The sequence below is a fragment of the Myotis nattereri genome (genome assembly GCF_964212035.1).
Source record: "Myotis nattereri genome assembly, chromosome: 4".
NCBI lineage: Eukaryota > Metazoa > Chordata > Mammalia > Chiroptera > Vespertilionidae > Myotis > Myotis nattereri.
Window position 1 is genome coordinate 76,075,476 of NC_138079.1, and position 26,354 is coordinate 76,101,829.

Here is a 26,354-nt window from a genome sequence, read left to right on the forward strand (position 1 = left end):
TGAAGAATACTATCAATGTTTTGATGCACACAAAGAAAAGGGATTTGTGAGATTGTCTTCTTGTGTATTATCAGCAGACTGCTTTTACACTAAAATATAAACATATCAAAATTTAAAATCAATAACAGTTTCACATAACATTGGTTCCTTTGAAAACACAGTTAATTATTTACTTACCCAAATAAAACTGAGATAATCCACCCTGGCCAGGTAACGCAGTTGGTAGGGGCCTGCCCAAAAGTTTGCAGGTTCAATTACGGACAGGGCATAGCTCATACAGGAAGCATACTAGGGTTCCCCTTTCTCCCCATCCTCACCAGCACTTGTCATTTGTTGATTTGTTGATGGTAGCCATTCTGACAGGTGTAAGGTGATACCTCATTGTTGTTTTAATTTGTATTACTCAGATTATTAGTGACTTTGAGTATTTTTTCATATGCCTTTTGGCTTTCTGTATATCCCCTTTGGAGAAGTATCTACTTAGGTCCTTTGCCCACTTTTTAATTGACTTGTCTTCCTTTTGTTAAGTTATATGAGCTCCTTATATACTTTGGATATTAACCCATGCAAAGTATTGGTTTATAGTTTTCCTTTCTGGTGATGTCCGCATCTGGTTTGAGGATTACAGAAATGCTGGCCTAATAAAATTATGAAATGTTTCTCAGCTTCTATTCTCTGGAACATATTATAGAGAATTGGTATCATTTTTTTTCTTAAATATTTGGTAAAATTCACCAGTGAAATGAGCTGGGTCTGGTGCTTTTGATTTTGAAATGATATAAAGTATTGATAAAATTTTTAAAATAAAAATGGGCCTATTCAGATTAGTTATTTATGTGTGAGTTTTGGTTGATTGTATCTGTCAAAGGAACTGGTCCACTTCTTTTAAGTTATCAAATTTATGGACATAGAGTTGTTTATAATATTCCTTTATTATCTTTTTAATGTCCATAGAATCAATAGTGATATTTCCTCTTTCCTGTTTGATACTAGTAATTTGTGTCTTCTTTCTTTTTATCTTGGTTAGCCTCACTAAAGATTTACCATTTTTATGGATCTTTTCAAAAAATCATCTTTTGGTTTCTTTGATTTTTTTTATTGTTTCATTTTTCCAGTTTTATGGATTTCTATTCTCATTCTTATTATTTCTTTTCTTCTTCCTCTGAGTTTAATTTGCTCTTTTTTTCTACTTTATAAAATAGAAACTTAGATGATTGATTGTAGATCTTTATTTTTGGCTAGTATATCCATTCAATGCTAAATTAAATTTCCCTCTCAGCACTACTCTCACTGCATCTCACAAATTTTAACTTGTATTCTTATTTTCATTTAGCTAAAAGTATTTTTAGTTTCTATAGAGACCTATTCTTAGACCCATGTGTTTTTTCTTTGTTTCTTTGTTGTTGTTTTTATTGTTTAAAGTATTACAAATAGTAGTACATATGTCTCCTTTTTTTTCCCCATTGACCTCCCCCGGCCTTCCCTACCCCCCGGCACATGCCCTCAACAAACCCCCCCCACCCCCCGGTGTCTTGTGTCCATTGGTTATGCTTATATGCATGCATACAAGTACTTTTGTTGGTCTCTTAGCCCCCTGCCCCCCGCCAGCCACCCCCCGGCCTTCCTGCTGTAGTTTGACAGTCTGTTTGATACTTCTTTGCCTCTGTATCTATTTTTGTTCATCAGTGTATAATGTTATTTATATTCCCCACATGAGTGAGATCATGTGGTATTTATCTTTCACTGACTGACTTATTTCACTTAGCATAATGCTCTCCAGTTCTATCCATGCTGCTGCAAATGGTAAGAATTCCTTCTTTTTTACTGCAGTGTAGTATTCCATTGTGTAGATGTACCACAGTTTTCTAATCCACTCATCTGCTGATGGGCACTTAGGCTGTTTCCAAATCTTAGCTATTGTAAATTGTGCTGCTATGAACATAGGGGTTCATATATATCCTTTCTGATTGGTGTTTGTTTTCTTGGGATATATTCCTAGAAGTGGGATCACTGGGTCAAATTGGAGTTCCATTTTTAATTTTTTGAGGAAACACCATACTGTTTTCCACACTGGCTGCACCAGTCTGCATTCCCACCAGCAGTGCACGAGTGTTCCTTTTTCTCCACATCCTCTCCAGCACTTGTCGTCTGTTGATTTGTTGATGATAGCCATTCTGGCAGGTGTGAGATGGTACCTCATTGTTGTTTTGATTCGCATCTCTTAGATGATTAGTGACTTGGAACATGTTTTCATATGTCTCTTGGCTTTCTGTATGTCCTCTTTCGAAAAGTGTCTATTTAGGTCCTTTGCCCATTTTTTTTTATTGGATCTATGTGTTTTTAGATGTGTGATGTTTTATTTCCAAATATTTTGTGATTTTCCAGCTGCATTTATGTTGCTGATTTCTAATTTAATTCCATTATGATCTGAGGATATATTTTGCATGATTTATATTCTTTTAAATATGTGGAGATGTATTTTGTGGAACAGAATACTATCTTGGTGAATGCTACAAATGAGCTTGAATAAAAGGTATATCCTGCTATTGCTGACTGAAATATTCTATAAATGTCAATTAGATCCAGTTGATTGATGATCCTGAGAATTAGATCCTGGGGCCTCATACGTAATAGGAACTCAATAAATGCTTGTCAAATGTATGAATAAATGAATGTATTAACAAATGAAGAGTATCACATACCACATACCATAAATTATTTAATATTTCTCCTATTAAGGGACATTGAGGTACATCAAATTTTGTACTATTAAAACTCTATAGTAATTCATGTTTAAATCAGTATCTTAATATTATCTAAAATTCCATGATCTTATTGTATAAGAAAGTAAAATACAAAAAAATATTAGCTAATGAAAGGATCACTTCTAAAAGAAGTCCTCTCTCAGATTTCCCTCCATGTATAGTACTAGCATCGTCCTCTTCCCACCATTTCTTTATTGTCTGTTTCCAGTTCATTTTAGGATGTGTATTTTAATCTGTTGTTTTGGAATATTATGCAACATTAATGCAAATCTATTTATTAAATGATACCACAAATTTCACACAAGGAAATGTGTTTCATGCTGTGAGACTAAAGAAATGCTAAAATCACAAAAATGATTATAATGGATACATGGCATAGTTAAACTAGTTAACATGGGCAGAAAGGAAACTGACAACTACGATTACATGACAGATGTTTCAAAATAATTATTTTACTGTAAAAGTAAAAAGAGAGGCTTCTGAAATGATTGAGATTCTCTTAATGATTTTTTTTGCAAAAGTCATAAATGAGGAATTCAATATCATGCTATCATAAAAAGTTATTGAAAATGCTACACCAAAAATGTCCAAGATTTGATTCATATCTTGTACTAAGAAATAGCCCACAGAAGCAATTACAATTTAAATTTTATCACATAAGTAAAATTTATTTTTATAATATTTACTTTTATTTCTCTAGAATATCTCCTAATTAATTAGGTCTATTATATTTGTTCTTAATTTAAAATGGATATTTATTCTCAGATAACTAGGATCCTCAGATATTACCCCAGGGTTAAGTTACCTGGTTCCTAACCTTCTATGTAGAAAATACACCAAACCTCCCTCCTGGTATCTTACAGGCAAACTGAATGCTGATACTTGACTGCACTGATCACTAAAAAACCAGCAGTAATATTTATGGCATAAACTAATAAAAGTGGAGTCATTAACTCTAACAGCAGGAACATTTTAAGTTTTGACAGATACTAACAAGTATCCCAACAAAAAGTTTACCAAATTACAACCTCATCAATAGTTTATAAGACTATATTTTCTTTGTCCTTTGCCAAAATCTTAGATTATACAACTTTAAATCTTTTGCCAATGTATGACCAAGAGGAAGTACAGTATTATAAAACTCAGGATAAAAATCTCTCAGTCAAATAAATTTTCTTCCTCACCATTTCTTCATCATGCTGAGTTACATTCTGGAGAGAAATAACATCCATGAGAGTATGTCTTATAGATAAGAAAAATCAGGAGGGGGGGGGGTGGCAAGGGGAGGTATCTGTTTTTACTTTTTATTTCTTTTATAAGTTCCCTGGTTATACTTTCATTTCTATTTTGTCATTCTCTTTCAGAAGGCAAGGAAAAATTATGTGGATCTCCTCCCAACTCTCGCATGACTCTTTCGCAATCTTCTTTTCTTCTTCTCTTTGCCCTACAAATGCGTACACTTCCCAAGAGTCAGATTCCCGACTCCTGCTTTTCTCTCCCCATCCCCTCTCCTCAGGGACCTTAGGATTTTCGCACAGGTCCCACATAGCCACTTCTCAAATACTTTTTCTATAACTCCAGCCTTAAACTACCATTCCACCTATCTCCTAGAAATGATAACTCAGATATTTCAACACATCTTTGAGCATGTTAAAAACAAACAAAAAAACACATTCTTTCTCGATTCAAACTGGCTCCCCCTTTGACTTCCTTAATGTGACCAGTTTTGGGGGTTTTCCTAAAGAAATCATCCTTGAAAGATGAGTCATCCTATCTCTGTATTGAGGAGTATCAGGGTTTATCAACTCCTTTTTATGGGAAAGTCTTTCATTTGTACCCACAGTACCACAGTCACCATTCCTATCATCCTAACACTGACATTATTATAATGATGTGCTGCCATTTATCTCAGTCCTTGAAATAAGAAAAGAAGAGTTGCCCTAGCTGGTTTGGCTCAGCGGATAGAGTTATCAGCCTATGGACTGAAGGGTCCCGGGTTTGATTCTGGTCAAGGGCACATGCCTTGTTTGTGGGCTCAATCACCAGTGGGGAATGTGCAGGAGACAGCCGATCAATGATTCTCTCTCATCATTGATGTTTGTATCTCTTTCTACCTCTCTGAAATCAATAAAAATATGTGTTAGTTTTTGTTTTGTTTTGTTTTTAAAAAAAAGAAAAGAAAAGAAGTGTCAACAGCATCAGCTGGGGTCAGTGCCCCAGAAAGGGTAAAAAACAAATGTAAGCCCAGAATCTAGGCATTATTTGCCCCGGGGGGGGGGGGGAGGAGTGTCAAGTGTTATTCACCTGTCAGGCAAAAGAGAATGTAATCTCTGTGTATATAATAACATCGTCTTAATGGTGATAGGAATGATGAGCAATAAAAAAGAAAGGCGTTCCATTTTTTTTAATCCATGGCAACTTCTATACAAAGAAGTATTTTTGTTCTTGTTATTTTACTACTATGGCTTTGAAATATAGCATGGGATTTGTGTGCAATCACTTGCACATACAAGAGGAATCAGCTGGAAATTAAGTCCTAATTCCCGTGTATGAAAGCTGCCTAATCACTTCTTTAAGAGAAACAAAACAAAATTCGAAATATGGCACTCAGCATTCCACAGGAAACTGTTAAAAATATTACATACAGCACACCTTCAAGCTTACACTCTGGTGAGAACACTGGAACCATAGATACTGTTTTTGGATCAGGTAAAGCAGTGTTTCTCATGCAACACAGCATGGTTGAGCCAGGACTAGAATCATAGTCTTAAGGCTGCAGCCAAAAGTTACAGGTTCCAGACTCCAATTAAAAAAAATCCCCTCCCTGTCATCCTCTTTTCCTCTCCTCTGAGACTTGCCTAAGAAATCAATGTGATGAGAGCACGGTGCACACACCTGCCCACAGAGCACAGAAATGAACTCAGAAAGCCTCAAGGGACACATGCAGAACCGAGGAAAGCAGAGAGAAGCCTTCCACGTGGAATCTGCCTGTTTTCTGTATCACACATTTTCCTTCTTTCCTGAGAAGGATGTCAGCCTTCTCAGTTCTTTGTTGCATAAAACATACCTTCAAACTAAACACTAGGGACTTTACCCTGATCTGGCCCTTACGCCAGCAAAATGAGATTGCAAATGCACGCCTCCCGATTGCCTGCCTTCCTCCTCAGCCTGGTGTCCCTCCATTCTTCTTTCCAAAACTGTGTGGCAAAATCAATGTGCACCAATTTTTATCCAACATTTAGGCACCAGGTCTATAAAAATGCAAACAGTGAAGTACAGACAAGAAGGAATAAGCTCCCATACACCTTCATGTCTAACTGTACCAAGCTGCCCAACTGTAGCTCCCCTCTCCCTCTGAAAAAAAAAAAAAAAAAAAAGCAACATATGAACTTAATTGTCTTTTTTTTGGGGGGGGGGGTGTTTTGTTTTGTTTTGATTTTTGGAATTTAGAAACATGTTGACAATTAAGCACAGGAATGATTTGAGCTTTTTGTCCACTCTGACCCTTTGCCTACTTCTGTAACCGTTACCAGAACATGGACTCATCACTGCAATATACACCTGTTTCTCAGAACTTAACTAAACACTGTCCCCTGCTCTTATCAACCTTTAAGTGATAATAGCATGTACTCTTTTTTTGCTCCTCATCTTAGCCATGTCTTCTATTTTCTGTTCCATTGCTTTAAAATATCTCACTTGGAGGCATCTAGCACGAGGCTGGGGAGCGCTGAGCCTTGCATTGTGCCCTGTGTTGCCCAAGCTAGCGAACAACACAGTCAGGATGGCTACAGGTGATCCCAAGAAGCCGAAGGGCAAGATGCCTGCTTATGCCTTCTTAGTGCAGACATGCAGAGGGGAACATAAGAAGAAAAACCCAAAAGTTCCAGTCAATTTCGCAGAATTTTCTAAGAAGTGATCTGAGAGGTAGAAGACAATGTCGGCAAAAGAGAAATCTAAATTTGATGAGATGGCAAAGGAATATAAAGTACGCTATGATCAGGAAATGAAGGATTATGGACCAGCTAAAGGAGGCACGAGGAAGGACCCAAGTGCCCCCAAAAGGCCACCGTCTGGATTTTTCCTTTTCTGCTTGAAATTCCACCCCAAGAGCAAATCCACAAACCCTGGAATCTCTATTGGAGATGTGGCAAAGAAGATGGGCAAGAAGTGGAATAATTTAAGTGACAGCGAAAAGAAACTTTACAACAATAAGGCTGCAAAGCTGAAGGAGAAATGTGAGAAGGATGTCGCCGACTATTTTATGGTGCAAAGTTTGATGGTGCAAAGGGTATCGGTAAAGTTACCCAGAAAAAGGTGGAAGAAGATGAAAAAGAGGAGGAGGAAGAGGAAAAGAAAGAAACGGCGAGGAGAAGCATGAATAAAAAAACTGTTGATGTCCTTGTGAATACCTTAGTGTAGGGGAGCACCATAATTGACACAGCTCTTATTTGAGAGGTGTCTAGTGCCCACATTAGGATTAATTACACAGATGGATCATGATCATATATAGTCTCTCAAAGTGCTCTAGAAATTACCAGTGGTTTACATGAAGTGGCCATGGGTGTCCAGAGCACCCAGAAACTGTATCAAAGTTGTACGTATTTCCAAACATTTTTAAAATGAAAAGACTCATGTTCTCCTCACTCTGTGCACTTTGCTGTTGGTGTGACAAGGCATTTAAAGATGTTTCTGGCATTTTCTTTTTTTTTAAATCTGTAAGGTGGTGTTAACTATTTGGCTACTAGAGGCCCAGCACACGAAATCGTGCGCAGTTAGGGTCCCCAGGCCTAGCCTGCGATTAGGGCCATTTCTGCCCGCTCGACAGTCTCTGGCCGCCGCTGCCAGCCTGTTTCCCTCGCGGGCCCTTGTCCCGCCCTGCCGCAGGCAGCCAGCCGGTTTCCCTTGCAGGCCCTCGTCCTGCCCCACCACCACTACTGCCAGCCACCCCGTTCCCCTCGCCGGCCCCCCACCTCATAGCGACTGGTCGAGCTGTCGTTCTGGTCATCCTGCTTATGGTCTAACCTTTTATTATATAGGATTGGCTAGAAATCCTGAGTTCTCAACTGTACATCTCTATAGTTTGTAAAAAGAACAAACAACCAAGACAAGCTTTTGACGCTCTTTGCTTGGTGCTGGGCTGCGGGGAAGATGCCCTGTGGAGGGGCCGTAGCTCAGGGTGTGCACTGGGAGGCTGGACCTGTGGACAGTGCAGTGGGCATCCATTTAGCTTCAGGTTGTTTTGATTTTGTATATAGTGACAGAGCATCCCGCCATTCTTAACTGTGGAAAAAGGGGGGGTCAGCTGGCATGAGAAATGTTTGGGTCTTTCTTAGTTAAGTGTGGTAGTTTTAAACTGTTTTAAAACAAACTGTACAACTCTTCATTGTCAACAAAGTGAGAGTCACTGCATCCATAAAAGTTTGAGAACCTTCTGTGCTAAACACAATTTGCAACGTTTTGTTATTTTTTTGTATGTTTATAATGCTGAAATGTTTTTGAAGTTAAATAAAATCAGTATTATGTTTAAAAATAAAATATCTAACTTGGAGATTTTGGGGTTTTTCATTTTATTTTTTTGCTTTACTCTTTAAGTAAAACACTCTTAGAAAGATGTTTGTATTTTTGTATTTCAATACAAGTGTTTTTTTTTATTGTTGAGAGTATATTACAGATGTCCCCCCTTTTTTCTCCCATTCACCCCTCCACCCCTCCTGGACTGCCCTGCCCCAGACCTTCACCACCCTTTTGTCTGTGTCCATAGGTAAGATCTTTGGTTAATCCCCACCCCTTCCCTCTGAGAGTCAGCAGTCTATTTCCTGTTACCATGCCTCTGATTCTATTTTCTTCACCAGTTTATTTTTTTCATTAAATTTCTTTCAAGTGACCCTCATGTTTAGTCACAGGCTCCATTGAAAGTAAATACAATTGTCTCTGGGTAAGCATATGTGAGGAACAAATGAGCAAAATATACTTTTCTGATATAAAGCAAGTGGGAATATTTAGTGATAAATACAGTGACATACTCTTAGTTACAGTGAAAATGGGGTATTTGTTTTATTTCCAGATAGTATTCCTAAAAAATAAATGACATTTTCCTCAGGACTTTATTTTTTATTATATAAAATAAATATTTGTACTAAAAACTGATTTTCTAAATATTTAAGATGTTTTGTCTTACATCTTAATGGAATAAATTGATAAATTAAAAAGTGTGCACAAAATTATTTGTTCTAAAATTAAAAATAATAAATGGTCTCATTATCATTGAAACTAAATTCATTACTAAAAGCAGTTGAAACATGTTCAACCCAATTAAATGGGCTGCTATACTATAAGCTGGTATTAATTTTACCTCATTATATTAATGTAAAGCAAATCATCAAAGCAGAGTGAAACTGTAACAGCATTTGTTAGTGAATTCTACTTAATGCTCTGGCAGTATTATAGACATATCATTAAATACACGGTGCTAGTCGCAGTGCTAAATCACTTATTGAAAATATTCCTCTTAATGTAGCCCTTAATTTTGGCCACTATCAAAAGAATACTTCATCTTGAAGAGCTATCAAAATATTGATCTGAAACTCCGAATCTAATTGGCTATTTCACAATTACATTGTCTAGGGAAAAAAATAGTTGGCAACGTTTGTCACTTATGGACAATTATTCTTATAAGAATAAAGAAGATAAAGCTGCAGATCAATTACCTGTTAGATATCCTGAGTTTTGAGTGATTACCTCTTTTATCAACAATTTATTTTCTCCCAGAAATAGTGTAAAGTTAATTCTTATGCCATGCACATGTGATCATAATTGATAAAGGATTTATGATATAATCATAAATCAATTTTTGTGCTCACTCTTCTACTAAGATATATAATAAGGTAGAAAACATCATTTGTCGTATATCTTCAGTACCAAAAAAGTAGATATATTGACATGTTTTATTATTGAATTTGGTATGTTAAAATATTCCAGAATGTGGGGGGGAATTCACGCTTTTGATTATTTTCTCTCATTCTATGTAGGAAAGAAGTTTTGTTTAAATAAATGTATAGCATTTTTGAAAGCTCAAATAAACCTATTAAAATGAGCACTTAATTATTAACCTTTTGAAATAAATAGTAAGTCTTTTCCTTATACACAACTTTCTTCTTCTTAAGAAACTAGAGGCCTGGTACACAAAATTTTGCTTGGGCGGGGGGGGGGGGGGGGGGGGGAGAGGCTCTCGCAGTCCAGGAGCCCTAGGGGGATGTCCAACTGCCATGGGGAGTGGGCCTAAGCCATCAGTTAGACATCCTTAGTGCTCCCACAGAAGTGGGAGAGGTTCCTGCCACTGCCTCTGCACTCACCAGCCATGAGCACAGCTTCTAGAGCACTGACCACCAGGGGGAAGCTCTTGTGTTGAATCTGCCCCCTGGTGGTCAGTGCACATCATAGCGACCAGTCGTTCAGCTGTTCAATTTGCATATTAGCCTTTAAATATATAGGATAGCAATTGGATCTGAATAGAACAGTAATCAAGATGACAAAACAAAGCCAAAACTACTTATATGGCACATTTGCCAATTCATTTTCTATAGATAAGCTGATAAAGGAACAGATAAGACAAGGTATACAGATCAATAACTAGGTTACTGCTGATAACTACTGGACTACTGATCATTTCCTAGTCTTTGACTAAAAGAGATGTACCTACAGCATATGGAAAGAGACCTGTGAAGGAGATATGTATTTCTTTTTCACATGCGTGCTGGGATTTAGTATTCTTGGGCCACATCACTGCTGCTGTATTCCCCGAGCATGAACATAAGAGTATGTTATCTCACAAGTAACTTGCTTTTTTGAGTATATTAGGAGACAAGATCATGCAACCTTTCCCCACAGCCTGTGAATTTTCTGATTGCTCCTGGTTCTCCACTTACATAACAAAAATACAAGAGTTCTTATAGTGTTTACCCTGGGGTTACTTTTTAATAAGTGCACGAACAATTCCTTAGCTGAGGTTTAATTAACTCAAAAAGAGTTGCTAAACATTCACAGATTCTTTAGTTTGTTGTTTAGGGAAGTGTAACTTAGGAATAGTTTTTGAATACTTATTTAAAAATTATATGTGATTAAACCAAATAGAAATTTATGTTTTTCCCATAAAAGTTTGACGTTTCCGATCCCAGACTTCCATGGTTGAGCTCTGTGATATCATCATCATCATCATCAAGTGCCTTCCAGCTCACGGCTGTGTTACTACTGGAGTGTCATCCTTACCTACATAGTCCAAGCTGGCTGCCCAAGCTCCAGCTGCCGTACCTGCACTCCCACGGCAGAATAGGGAAAGGTGGAGAAATGTGTATGTCCTTTCTTTAAGGAGGCATCTTAGAAGTCCCACAGGATAGATCTCCTTATTTCTAATTGTTCAGAACTTATCACATGGCAATACCTAGCTGCAAGATGGGCTAGGAAATGTAGTTTTTAAATGGTGTGTCAACTGCCAAGTTAAACATTGGGATTCTGGTGGAGGAGATTAGATATTAAACGGCAACCAGCTCACTCTGCCACAATACCCATGACCCCTTTCAAAAAATTTTTCCGGTATAATTAAAAAAGGAAAACATAAGAAGACTATGAAATTAAACACTGCTCCTCAGACAATGCTTTAGAACTTAATGTTTGCCACAAAATAAGTATGTATGACCAGGGTATTTCTGCCGTCTACTTGCTGCAAAATTCGGAATCTAGACTGCAAGCTCCTTAAAGACAGGAACTAGACTTTAATTCTTAGTGTTTATCCATTATAAATACAATGAATGTACACTGACAATCGAATGAATGAATTAAATGATTAGGATAACTTGAGATGCAAATGATGGAAGGTAAAAATGTCATACCTCCCAAATACCTGAACATTAGATTGAGATGTAACATGCCACTTAGTAACTAGGGATGTAATGCAAGTCAATCATCCAGACTCTCTAAGGCTCAATGTCCTTCATTCTAGAATGGAGGACATAGGCCAAAAATTGTAACACTAAATTATAAAATTGATTTGGTGATACATAATGAGTCCAAACTTAGTGAATTACATCACTATTCTCCCTCATCAGGAATCTAGATACTATGATTGACTGATTTTTCTTTGTCCAGCCCTCCCACATATAATTAATTACCAAGTCCTCTCAGGGTTTACCATCTGTGTCCTAATCTGTCCAAACAGTTCCATCCATATTGCCACAATGCCAGTGTGAGACACCATCCTATATAATAGAAGTCTAATATGCTAAGTGTCCGACCATTTGTTCAACCATTCAACCAGTTGCTACGACACGTACTGACCACCAGGGGGGAAGATGCTCCGACCACTAGGTTAGCTTGCTGCTGGGGTCCAGCAGATAGGGACTGGGCGAGATGGGCCGGACACGCCCTGGACGAATCCGTGCACCGGGCCTGTTTTGGCCCAATCCCCGCAGGTCAGGCTAAGGGACCCCACTGGTGCATGAATCCTCTAGTTATGTCATAATATCTTACATAGATTACAATTAAAGCTTGTTAATAGCTCTCCTTTCCTGCAGGCTTGCTTCTCTCCAGCACATTTTCCATATAGCAAACAGAGTGATCTTTCTGAATCACTCTGTAAAGATGATCCCTAATTCAAAGGGATCCGTGGCTTTCTGTTCCCTTAGGACCTTTTAAATACCTTAGGACGGCCAAGAAGCCCTTTATCACTTGGCCTTGAATGGCTTTGGCTTTTGCTACCCCTCTTCCCTGTCTCACACCCTTTTGTCCAGCCATAGCTAACTTCTCTCAGCTTTGCTCTGTTTCACAGGCTTTGCACATGTTGTTTTCTTTATTTTAAGCAATGTTCCTCCTCTTTCTACCTTTCCCAACTTTGCTCTCTATCTAGCTAACTTTATTTTTTTCATTCAGTTATCCAGTAATCACTTCCTCTAAGAAACCTTTCCCAAACCTCACCCTACTCCAATACTCAGGGAGAAAGTCCCACCATCAGCTCCTACAGTACCCAGGCTTTCCTTATTGTGGCATTTATTAGTCTATTTTTTAATTGAATATTTAATACCCTAAGCCAGTGGTTCTCAACCTTCTTAATGCCACGACCCTTTAATACAGTTCCTCATATTGTGGTGAACCCCAATTTCATTGTTAGAAATTGAACATAATTAAAGCATAGTGATTAATCACAAAAACAATATGTAATTATATATGTGTTTTCCGATGGTCTTAGGTGACCCCTGTGAAAGGGTCATTTGACCCCGAAAGGGGTCGCGACCCACAGGTTGAGAACCGCTGCCCTAAGCAGAGACCATGCCAGTTCTCCACATTTATCATAGCACCTGCCTGGTACTTAGTAAGAACTTACTAAATAGAAATTGTAAAAATTTCAATTAATAGAACTAATGTAGGCCCTAAAGTACAGAAGAAAAGCAAAATAAATGTAAATCCTATACAGGGGGACCTCAGGCCACTCCCCTCTTCCCAGGCCTGGTGGGAAAATGCAAATTGACTGTCACTCCGCCACAAAGATGGCAGTGCCCACAGCGGAGGTGAGGGGGGCCGGTTTCCATAACGCAAAATGGCTGCACCCACAGCATTGGCCGAGTTCCCTTAATGAGCCTTAACGAGCAATCAGCAGGGACCTGAGGCTGCGCCCCCTCCCAGCCGCGCCCCCCACCCTGGCACCAGACCGGGGGACCTCAGGCTGCACCCCATGCCCAGCAGGGTTTGACAGGGGACCTCAGGCTGTGCCCCCATCCCCAGAAACAGGTCGGGGACCTGAGGCTTTGCCCCCCACCCAGCGGGGCTTGATGGGGGACCTCAGGCCACACCCCTGGCCCCGGCACCGGGCCAGGCAACCTGAGGCTGTGCCCCCACCCAACAGGGCTTGATGGGGGACCTCAGACCATGCCTCCCTCCCCAGGCCAGGGGACCTGAGGCCGCACCCCCCACCTGATGGGGCTTGACAGGGGACCTCAGGCTGCACCCCCTTCCCAGCGGGGCTTAACAGGGGACCTCAGGCCACGTCCCCCAACTGGTGGGGCCTGACGGGGGCTTCAAGGCATGCCCCCCACCCTGGCCCGGGCTGGGGGACCTCAGGCTGTGCCCTCTGCCCTGGCGCTGGGCCAGGGGACCTGAGGCTGCATCCCCATCCTGGCAGGGCTTGACAAGGGTGGGACCGGCTGGGTCTGGATCTAGCCCAATGCCGGGGGGGTGGGGGGGTGAGGCCAGGTCTGGGTCTCGCATGATTTTGGGGCATGTGGGTGGGCAGGGACTTGACTCTGGGTCCCATGGTGTGCCCCAGACTCTGACAGGAGGAAGATTTTCATATACATTTTACTAATTTTCTTTCATCTCTGACACTTCTATTATAGAGAAAGGGCAAATAGCAATATTAAAATATTTCCTCTAATTAATCCCTTTTTAGTGTGCACGAATTTTGTGCACTGGGCCACTAGTATCTATATAATTGTAAGTTTTACATTAAACTTTACTTATTTTAGTCTCTTTCTATTTTGTTGTGAACGGAGCTCTTTAGACTTCTATCCTTTACATTTTAGAGTCCAGATGCCACTGTCTGGAGCTCCTCTGCTTTTCTCACACCACAGACACATGGTTCTGGGCTGCTCAAGCCTGTGGGCCAGAATGAAAAGCTCAACTTTCAGTATTCTATTTACAGAAAAAGGGCTTATCTCTGGAGAACTCTGTTGATGTAACTCCCAACGGTTGCTGACTCTTCCAACCATTTGTCTCCAAGGAACACACTGGCTTTCTTAATATGTGCATTTCTAAGAATTGTGTGACTCACTTCTGAAATGCTCTTCAGTTTTTCACATTTGCTCTTCCTTTCATGGGAAGTAAAGGAGAAAATCACCAGAGAGTGATCAATGAAGTTTTTATCAAGTGATGACAATAAAAAATGTCATCCAATAAAAAATGATTCTTGTGGCAACTGTACTTATTATCACTTCACTCTTATATTTTCCTCTTCAATCACTGTATTATTTAGATGGAAAAACCTCACTGGGATGAGCCTTTGAGAATTTTTCATTTTTAACTTGGCCTTCTATAAGAGATATTTTTTAAATAAATATTTTCTTCTTTATTATTTTTAAGATATTTTAAATATACTTCAATGCTAGTTTAAAACATAATGTTATTTATCATACCAGAAACTAAACAACTTTATTGGACATTTTTATTTTTCTATGGAAAATAGCTCCAGAAAATTGACCATGAAGATCATTCTGAGAATGAAAACATGAGTTTTTAAAATTTAAAACTTGAATTGAAAAAAATATAACAAAGAACAACTTATAGACATATGGTCATATAGAGAAACATAGGAATATTTACTTCTATATTTTTTCATTAGCTTACCTTGTCTATTCTGAAGTGGATATGTGTCTTGGAAATATTCCTTTATGCACTTATATTTTCCTTTAATTTTGTTCTTTTCTTAATTTCATTGGCTTATCTAAGTAGTTTGAATATAAGATATTTAGCTATAAATATCTTAAATATAATAGTTACATCCAGGGATGTCAGTTTAACTGTGACAATGAGGTAAATAATCTCTCTCTCTCTTTCTCTCTCTCTCTTTCACACACACACACAGAGAGGCACAAACACATAAATACACATTTTAGCACGCATATAATATTCAGTCCTATACTAGGATACAGGGATTTATATACACAGAAAAATACAATCTCCCTACCAGTCCATAGATATATGATTAATAATTTCCTATTATAAAACTACTAGAGGCCCAATGCACAAAATCTGTGCACTCGATGGGGAAGGGTCCCTCAGCCTGGCCTGCACCCTCTCGCAGTCCGGGAGCCCCGTGATCGATCACCCGCAGAGGGAGGCCATGCCCACCTGCCATAGCACTGCTGGCCAGGTAGTCTGGACCTCCCTCTTTGCCCCTGCCCACCCATTTGGGACTCCAAGATGGATCGCCCCCACAGAGGGAGGTCCTGCTCACCCCTGTGGCTGACGGTCGGTGGCCTGGGCCTCCCTCTTTGGGGCAATCACGGAGCTCCTGATTGATCACCCTCCTGGCTGGTAGCCTGAGCCTCCCTCTGTGGGGCGATCATGGGATGATGTTGGGTCCTCCTCCCCCCAACCAATCATTTCGCACCCATCTTGGCTGGCCTGGCACCAGTCGGTGTCATAGTGAGGCCATTCAGTCGATTTGCATATTACACTTTTATTATTATAGACTAGAGGCCCGGTGCACGAAATTTGTGCACAGGAGGGTTCCTCTGCCCGGCCTGCACCATCTCCAATCTGGAACCCCTCTCACAATCCGGGACTGCTGGCTCCTAACTGCTCACCTGCCTGCCTCCCTGATCGCCCCTAAACACTCTGCCTGCCTTCCTGATGCCCCTGTTTCCCTGCCTGCCTGATCACCCCTAACCACCTCTGCCTGATTGCCCCTAACCTCTCTGCCTGCCTGCCTGATCACCTCTAAGCACCTCTGTGTGCCGGCCTGGTCACCCCTAACTGCTCCTCTACCAGCTGGATTGCCCCTAACTGCTCCCCTGCCTGCCTGATTACTCCTAACTGCCTCTGCCTGCCAGCCTGATCACCCCTAACTGCCCTCCCCTGCCAGCCTGGTCACCCCTAAGTGTCCTCCCCTGCCAGCCTGATCACCCATAATGGCCTCTGCCTCGGCCCCCACCACCATGGCTTTGTCCAGAAGGACGTCCGGATGGATGTCTGAAAGATGTCCAGTCAAATTAGCATATTACCCTTTTATTAGTATAGATAACATATATGCCCCTAAAAAGTTAAATTATACAGTAGATATTCAACTTCTTTCACCCTGCTTTTTTTTTTAACGGAGAGGAAGGGTGAGGGATAGAGAGTTAGGAACATCAATGAGAGAGAAACATTGATCAGCTGCCTCTTGCACACCCCCAACTGGGGATGTGCCCGCAACCAAGGTACATGCCCTTGACCGGAATCGGACCTGGTACCCTTCAGTCCGCAGGCTGATGCTCTATTCACTGAACCAAACCAGTTAGGGTCTCCCCCTTTTTTTTTATATATATTATCCACATTTGCAGATATCGCATTAGTTCATTTTTCCTTTGATTTTTAGAGAGAGTGGAAGGGAGAGGGATATAGAGAGAGAAACATCAATGTAAGAAACATCCCTTCAGTTGCCTTCCTTAGGAGCCCCGACCAGGGATCCAACTTGAAACCCAAGTATGTGTCAGGTTGTGCCCTGACCTAGAATCGAGCCTGTAACCTTTTCGTGCACAGGACCATGCTCACACTCAACCAACCTATCCTTTTCAGCCCAGCCATTATACAATTTCTGGAATTTTATTTCAATTAATTCTTGCAAAGTCTGTGGGTTAGGTAATATTCACATTTTGCTGATGAGGACAAAAAAAACAACAACAACCACCTCTTCATTTTGAGACATTATTCTTCACTCATTGCTGCGTTTTCCTGCCAGCCCTAGAAAGGCTCTTGACAGCAGTTTCACTGGGTATCCAGAGTCGGAAGCATTCTCCTCACCACCACCCTTTCCAAAGCTTCCTCTGCACTGGCACTGAGGCTGCCCTGGAGGGCGCTGAGGCTAGGTAATGCGAGACAATGACAGGATTTGGACCACTGGAGCCACTATACCCACCTCTCCTCTCTCAGCCTTTCTCTGCTGCGCTGGAGATAGGCCAAGGTTTGAGGTGCTAGCACTTCAGACACAGGAAGTGCTGCAGTTTTTCCCTCTCCAGAGTTGCTGTCGCTGCTTGGAGGTTATAGGGCACAGGGCAAACATGGTGGTGGACTCGGTAATGGGACTGCTATTTTTAGATACTTTTAAACACCCCAGCACTGAGGTAAGACTTCGCTTCTTGATTCTGACTCTGCTTCTCGACTGTGGGACATGTACAAAAAATCCTTAGGCATGCCTCGACTTTCCCTCCTGCTGGTGGCCTTAAATTTTGCACATAGACACCCCCTCCCCCTAGCTGGGTGTGAGCACCACATCTGCAGGAGGGCATCGGTGGCCAGGACATTTCTCTTCGTTATCTTAGGCTCCTGTGTCTTTGGTTGAGTTGTCTGTTCTGCTTGCTTTGCTCCCTTGCCCTCTTATGCCCATCAACTTTGGGCCTTGAAAATATCTTGGTTCTCAGGTTTAGCTCAGGTGGTGTTTGAGCGGGTCTCAGACTGCCTGTGTTTGACAGCAGTTCCAGAGACCGAGCAGGTCACGATGGCTTCCTGATTCCTAAATCCCTCCTCCCGGGTCCTTTTTCTAACGGGAGTTAGGTTGCCCAGGTGTGACACTCATTCGGCTTAGGATTCACCCATTAGGACATGAGATATTTGCATGGAATGGTTTTTCCGTGGAGGATACCTGCGAGGAGGAAAAACAGCAGTGAAAGGAACCAACGGTGGATTTGGAACCCCCAGACTGGGAACCTCGCTCACTTTCCGCATGTCTCCCCACTGCACTCCCCGAATGTCTCCCTTGGCAGCCGGCCTGGGCATGTGGGAGGCTTGGAAGGCAAGCCTCCAGCCCCCTCCGTGGGCTCCATGGCTCCAGCAGGTGCCGCCATCTTTGTGGCTATGGGCCCTGCCATCTTTGTAGCAGAGTGACAGTTAATTTGCATATTACCCTTTTATTAGCTAGGATTAGGCTCTAATATGTTTCAAACTGTTTGTGGCAAATTTGTATCACAATGGTGTACTCAGAAGACTTACACCTTATTTGTGTAACTCCCCAACTAAAATCTAAGGAAAAGTATTTTAAGAGGATTAAAACATAAACAAGTTGACAAATGAAAAAAAATAGCCATAAATGGGCTAGAAATGATGAGAAATTCCTGAAAACTAGAAAGCAAACACAATGAAATTGATACATGAGTGCAAAATACTGCTATAGCAGTGGAAGCAATACAACATCATTGTAACGGATCAAATGAACAGAAATGGCCACTGAGGAAAACACTGATAGAAAGTAATAAAATAATGAGTATGATTTACAACACCAACATAGAGGATCATAAAAGAATGTAAGCCAAAAATCAGCTATAAATGTTCAAGTATAAATGAGGACTAAATTTCAAAAATAGAAGTTAATGCTATTATGAAAGGGGGAAAAATGTGGATTTGGGAATGAGGAAACAGTTATGAAAGATTTATGTCCTGATGCTAAGGATAGGTCTAAGTAGATTTCTAGGAAAGGGCACTAATGCAAGTTAAGGAATTACCGGTAACACTAAACGTAAGTTCAATATTGTTTATAAAATCTACATCATTAATAGCATTAATTTCATGTGCACAATTTTAATTTTGATTGTAAAACGGTAAGTTTTTAAAATAATAATCCATGTAATTCCCTTGATATTTAGCACATGTTTATTATAGTTTGTAATATACAAATTTGTAGAATGCTAAGGAGTTATATCCAGGATTTAAACATCTTAGCATTACTGAAAGAGCCAGAAAATAACCTATTTCTAAGTATTACTGTCATGGTACCACTGTTTTTTTTTAAACCTGTGAAATTGAGCTTCATGATAATTAATTATCTGACAGTTTTTATACTGAAAGAAAAAGATAATGATGAAGACTAATATAAATGTTGACATTTAACAAAATGTTGTAAAAGAAAATTTTATTATACTACAGAGGCTACTTACAAATTGATTTCTTAATAACCCAAAAGAATAAATGGACCTAACAAAAGTCTCTAAATTACTCTTACAGAATAGCTTCTGTGGATATATCTTGCCTTTAAAGATGATGAAACTGCTCAACTGCTATCCTTGGTTTCCCATGGATCATGAAAAATCATGAATTCAACTTTCTCAAGCCCTTTATCTTTGGGTCAAAGGAGATTAAACAGGCTCTTGAGGTCCTTATTACTTGTTATTGTTAAGGTTAAAATACATCCAGAATATGAACAGCGTTTAGCCCAGATAAAAGAAAATGTATCCACAGCTTGTCATTTAAAAATGCTTTAAATCACTTAAAGATGCAACATTTGATTTGAATATATTATTTTTACACTGAAAAAATGAAAGTCTGAGTGTATAGCATTTTACTTTTGTTTATAAATGTAATAATGTCAAAATGATTCCTTTGATGTGTTGACCTATGAAATTCTTTTGTCATGTGGTGGTATTCATTAACTGTAATCATTAAGTCCATAGTAAATAACCCATTTCTGCTGTTATTTTTTAAAAAGACATACTGAAAAAAAAAAAGACATACTGACAAAGCATAAGGGAAAATTATTCTGCCTGTATCTTGCACTGGCATGAGATATGCAATTAAAATTACCACTAAACAGCGATAACATCTTTATGAAGATGGTTTGATAAGAAATTCAGGTCAAGAATGCTAGCTAGAAGAGCATTCCTTTTGCTTTAGCTAGCATCCTTTTCAGACATTCCTTGCTACAAAAAGACAACAGATGAAAGAAAAAAGGGGAACAAAGATTCTTTGTAAACATTGGTGCTTCACTCTGTGAGGCAGATGACTACTGACCCTGAGTACTCGGTAATTTCCTTGTTCAGCACTCAGCCTTGTCAGGTTGTAAAAGCTAAAGGTTCTCCAGGATTGCTTTGAACATACATTTCTATGCTCTTTTGTACTTACTGAATACTGTGCTAGCATTTCTTTGTAATCTATCGACTTTTAGTTTGTCTTTTTCCTTGTTTACTTAAAGTGCTACAATATAGGTCGGGGGGGGGGGGGGAATATTTGTGCTATCATTTTCATACTTTCCCAAACATTAAGAGCTGCATTTTATTAACCCAATATTTTCTTAGTAGAGCATATCTACGACAGATTTCATATTTTAAAATACGTCTTTAAGGAAATCAACACAATTGACAGAGTTATATTTTGAGAGATTGAGTGTTATGGTATTATTATCTAAGCTCACATTTTAAATAATTTATCTACTTTTTATATAGTTTTGTTTCTGCAGGATGACCTAAGGATTGGACAAATTATTTCTTCCATCCTATGCTTGGTACTGATGTTTGGTTTCAGATGCTATAAAATCAGGGTTGAGTTATGAGTAACTTATTCATAACACAGCTTCTAATGAAGTGCAGACATGACTTGAATAATGAATATCCTAGCCCTTTAATAAGGTTCATCTCAGGCTCGTAATAAAACCCTACATTGCTTCTATAATCCAGTGGAATTTTACCAATGTCAAATTAAGACACATAAGAGCACATTCTTAAAGTGTGATTCATAATCCTTAGGAAATGACTATAATTGATTTACAACAAACCAGCTGCACTGAGAACTCAGCAGCCCCAAGTGATTATAACAGTTGTGCTTGAGTAAACCTGTGTGCACAACATGCTATGCTGGAATTTTTTATTTGTCAGATTGTAAAGTCCAAAGATAAAACACGTGGTTAATGGAGAACTTTTAGCAAAATGTACTGGAGAATGATCTTGCTTATGTAAACATTGGTTTAAACACATTAATAAAAATGTCAGACACATTTAAAAATCACATAAAGAATCTATAGAGCTACCATGTGTTTCTCAAATGGAAGACTTATTTTCCCTTGTGGAGATTCCGCCTAGTTCAAGCCTTCTTTGTGTAAAACTCTGGCATATGCAGTGCCCTGTATCTGAAAATGATAGAGTGTGCCTTTCTGGTACAGTCTTGTCAATTACATGTGCCTTGTTTCATTAGCTACAGCTAATTATTAGCCACAGTGTTCTAGGCTATGAATTTAAATTGAGTAAAATGAGTGGTCATTTTTTATGGTTTCCTTCTAATCGTTTGAAATTCATCAGACTACTTTTATTACATGTAAAAATACTAAAAGTATAATAATCCAAATCTTTCACCTCCTTATTCAGTAACTGAATAAGTGTGGGCATTAAAGGTGACAAAGATAGATGGGGTGAACTCTGGGTTTTATTTTTTTGGCTTTACAGATTTTGCCCACAACATATGTTCAGGGCTATCAGGGTTATGACAGAGAACACGAACTAATCAGGTGGACATATTCACAAACAGTGCCTAGAACACATGGTGGTCTCCCAGTGCTAACAAGGAATGTCCAAATCACTTGCAGACATGGTCAAATAATGTACAGGTTTGTCATTTTGATTGTGGCTTTTAAAGCTGTGGGTAAAATAATCATGTTGACTATGGAACTTCTGGACTGAAAGGTGAGATGCTGGGATGACCTGATTTGCTGTTGTCATAAAAAGAGAGAAAAATATGGGCTCTGTAACAGTACTGATATTGATTCAACCATCGACATGTTTTACCGTTAAAAATAATTTGTGGTTAGGGTTTTTTTCCTGAGGCTAAATTTCTTAAGGGGAATTAATAGCAGAAACCCTTTTTTGTTCAAAAGTTTATAGCCATCTACTTACTAATTCTTTCCTTGGAACATTAACAGAAAATGTTAACTGACTCTAATTGTAAAGATCATTTGGGAATTCAGATTCTAAGGTAATTTGGTGATTTCGCTCTAATTTTACAAGTATTTAAATTTACTTGAAAACTGCCACTATTCTCCCATGTAGTAGAACATCCATGAGTGTGTGGATATGTGTATTCTTTTCTTTTTCTTTTTTTGCTTTTAATCTATTATATATTTTATGTCACTGTAAGAGGTCTCCTGGACCACTACCCAGAGCACAGCACTCTTTATTTGCAAAGAACCTCAAAAATGGAAAAATTACAGGTAATATTTAGCTAAATAAAGTAATTCAAGAATTATGAAGAGAGTTTTGTTGGGAAGAGGACTCAGAATTGTGAGATTTCCAAGTAAAGAAATCCAGTAAGAAACTGGAGAAGTCAGCAAGGACAACAGCCAAACAGAATGTCCTCTGGCTCAGCAATTATTCTACTGATTTCCCTCAGTTTTAAAAAAAAATGAGAGATCTCTCTATTAAAGTTTCAATTCTTGGGTTCCTGGCTTTCTCTCACTTTTTTTTCCCTCCACTGAGTCCTCTTCCCTCAGCCTGTTTATCATACTCAAGGTCACAGGTAATCATTATTGAACTGTGGAAAAAATTTAGAAATTAGTTATATGAATTAGAACATAAAATAGATACTATCATATTGCCCAATTAGCTTGGCCAAAAGTTTGGAGTACTCTGCAGTTCTATCCAAATAAAACAGAATGTTGTTCATAAGTGTAGGCTTTTGAGACACAGAGGCTGTTTTAGAATGTTGATTTTGATATTGCTTCATAGATGTATGAATTTGGGCAAGGCATTTAACTTTAGTAAGCCTCAATTTTCTCATCAGGAAAATGCAGGTAATAATACCTATTAAATAAGATTTGAAGAGGATTGAAACAAAAGCCATTTTGGCAAAGCATTTAGTAGGGAATCGGACACATAGGAAATGCTACGTAGGTGGCATCTACTGTATTGATGAGACAATAACCTTGGTTACTCCATTTGAATTTTCAGGCCTGGCCCTAGGCTCTAATCTTGGGGGGAGAATATCCTTATTAGTTCTATTTCTATTTGACAAAGAGGTTAAGTTTCTCTCTTTTTCATCCTCTCATTAAAATACTGTGACTTTTTCTGCTCAGGACAGTGCTTCTCTTTGACTACAACTTGAAATTGCATTTTATCAATCACCTGAACAGAGAACTACTTCAACTTCCACCCTGACCCTCGCCACCATTCCCATAACATTAACATAACTGCGTTCAAATTCATTCTTGTATACCTCAGAGAAGAGTTATCCCCTCCCTCTGGTCCATGGTTATTTCTCAAACTCCTATGGATCCTAGTTAACCCCTTTTCTATAGTTCTCACTTCTTCAATAATCTTTTCCCCTTCATTGTTTTCTTTCTCCAGATTGGCCTTTAATCCCCATCTATAAGTATATTTCAGCATATATCATCTTCAAAGAAAAAAATCCTCCTCACCCCAAGGCTTCCTCAATTTCTTATTCATAACTAAGAGTCTTGAATGTAACCACCCTGCTGATTCAATTTTCCCACTTTCATTCATTCATCAAGCTTAAGTTTTGCTATTGACCCCATCTTTTCATTGAAAGCTTTTTTCCCCTGGTCACCTTGATCTCTTATCTATAAAGTCCAATGGACATTTTTTAGTCTTTATTTGCAAAATTTGAAAATGCTGATCTTTGTCTCCCGGAAGTCTACCTCTCTTAGTTTCTATCAGCATCACTCTCTCCAGTTCTCCTCCTATGTCTCTGGCTACTTTTTGAGATCCATGATTAGATCCTTTTCTTGTACCTATTTCTGCATTATAATTATTCCATCTTTAGTTCTCTTTCATTCAATAAAAGCACACTTGTTGGTCTGACATACACACTCATGAAAATTATCTACATTTCCAGCTTAGCATCCTAATCAAGATGTTGGTCCATGAAACCACTGTCGAAAAACTACTACTTGGACAACATTTCAACATAAAGTGGCAAAAAACAACATAACAAGGCCCCTGTATAACTCACAAATCTTAATTCTCTATGTTAGAGACTTATATCATCATATTGCCAGTCTCCTGAGATGTCTAAAGGTTATTTTAGATTTCTCACTTTCCTACATTCACTCCATTTCAACATTTTTGTCAGTTCTACCTCTAATTGATATACTTAACAATTTATTTTCCTTCTCTACTACCGCTGCCTTCACCTTATGTTGGATGCTCATCTTTTCTTACCTGGATTTCCTATTTACCTCTCCTTCTATTTTTCCTTTCCTCCCTCTCCAATCTAAACCTACACTGACACAGAAGTAATTTTTCTAAATCAGATCATATCATTCTCTTAAATCATTCCAAGTCTTTCTATTACCTTCAGGATAACTTCTATCATGCAATGCATCTGTCATGGTCTTCTCCCACCACTTTCCTCTATATATTAGTGCTAATATCATGCTAAGATACTTGTAGACCCTGAAAGATTCTGTACATGCTCATGTCTTGGCTCTGTCCATACTTTTCACATTATTTTTCAATTGATCACATCCTTCTGGTTCTTTAATATTCACCTCAGCTTTCACTAATATGAAGAGACATTCTTTATCTACTGACACAGTTAAATGTGCCTTCCCTGTGCTTCTGTTATAGTTGGTAGGTATTTCTACTATAGCTCTTACCACTATGATTTTACTTATTTATGTCTTACTCACTAGACTATGAATGAGATCCTCTAAGAGGAAAACATGACCTTCACTTTGTCAGCTGCACAGGTCCTCTCACCTAATGCATATTTGACATTCTAAAAATTTTATTTAAATAATAGCTAAACAATCACCTCAATCTATGTCCCTTTGCTCTGCCATCAGCCCCTTTCGGTTGTTGATAGTGTATGCTGTGATCTTCTCTCTCCATTTTGCTTTTCCCTTTTTCCTTTCTGACTCTTGCTTTTCAGGTTTTTACAATAGGAAATTTACCTAAATATATCTGATATAGAAATCTCTATTGCTTCTTTCTGTGAGTTCTGATTTTCTTTGACATTTCTCACTGAACCCTACCTCCAGTAATTACAGGATCTTAGTTCTTCAAAACAGCAGTACATCAGCAGCACAACCCATTTGGCTTGGAGACTGCATTCATCTCAGATAAAGTCCATTACATTGCTCTCAAAAAGTTACTAATTTAAATGCCCTATAAGATCTTAAATTGAATTGATCTAATGTCTTAGCTTTGATTTCACTTAAAGCACACAATATACTAAGGCCTAACATTCATATTTCAATACAAATTTATTTCCCTTTGAGAGGTTAAATCTAAACCTTTACTAACACTTTAGGAAGAAGAGTGCTTTGCTTATGGCCAGAATCATTCTAATAATATTCCTTAAACTCACAGGCAAGGACGATTCAAGTGAAAATGTACCACAAAACAAGGAATTGACAGCTACAGATTTAATGCAGACATTTCACGGAATTGGATATCATAGAAGCCTCATTCTAACTAGAACCTATTTTTGTGTTTTTATTTCTTTTTAAAGACATTGCTTTAGGGCAATGATAATAAAGAAATAGCATTTATAAATGTTATATACTAGATGGCTAGTATGATTTCAAAGCCTTGTCTAAGTTATAATCTCAAAAGGTCACCATTCTTTCTTTTCTTAAGTTTGGAGTCAAACTTAATTAGAGGGTCTTTAAATGGATCAGACTGAATACACCAGGAGAATTTCCAAATATGTTTTTGCCTCATTATATATACATCCATGATGTGCTCAGCTAAACTTAATTTTGCAATTTCTACAAATATAAATTAAAAAACCAAAATTCCACAAATTCAAAAACTCAGTTGTTTATATAACCTTCAGAAACTTGATATATATTGTAGCTTCAAAGCTCTATAGAAGAGCTTGCCATGGCAGCATAACATACAAATAATTATTTTCAAAATTATCTTATCCTCTAAAACAGGGGTCCTCAAACTTTTTAAACAGGGGGCCAGTTCACTGTCCCTCAGACCGTTGGAGGGCCGGACTATAGTTTAAAAAAACTATGAACAAATTCCTATGCACACTGCACATATCTTATTTTGAAGTAAAAAAACAAAACGGGAACAAATACAATATTTGTATTTGCATGGGGCCCGCGGGCTGTAGTTTGAGGAC

At 38.8% G+C, this 26,354-nt stretch overlaps 1 pseudogene across 1 annotated transcript in view; it reads left to right on the forward strand.

The window, feature by feature from the left end:
- Positions 1 to 6,546: 6,546 nt before the first annotated feature.
- Positions 6,547 to 26,354, forward strand: part of LOC308518526 (high mobility group protein B3-like) — a 45,851-nt pseudogene continuing 26,043 nt past the window's right edge. Inside the window, exon 1 of the transcript in view lies at positions 6,547 to 7,089. The product of the transcript in view is annotated as a high mobility group protein B3-like (transcript). The remainder of the gene's footprint in view (positions 7,090 to 26,354) is intronic.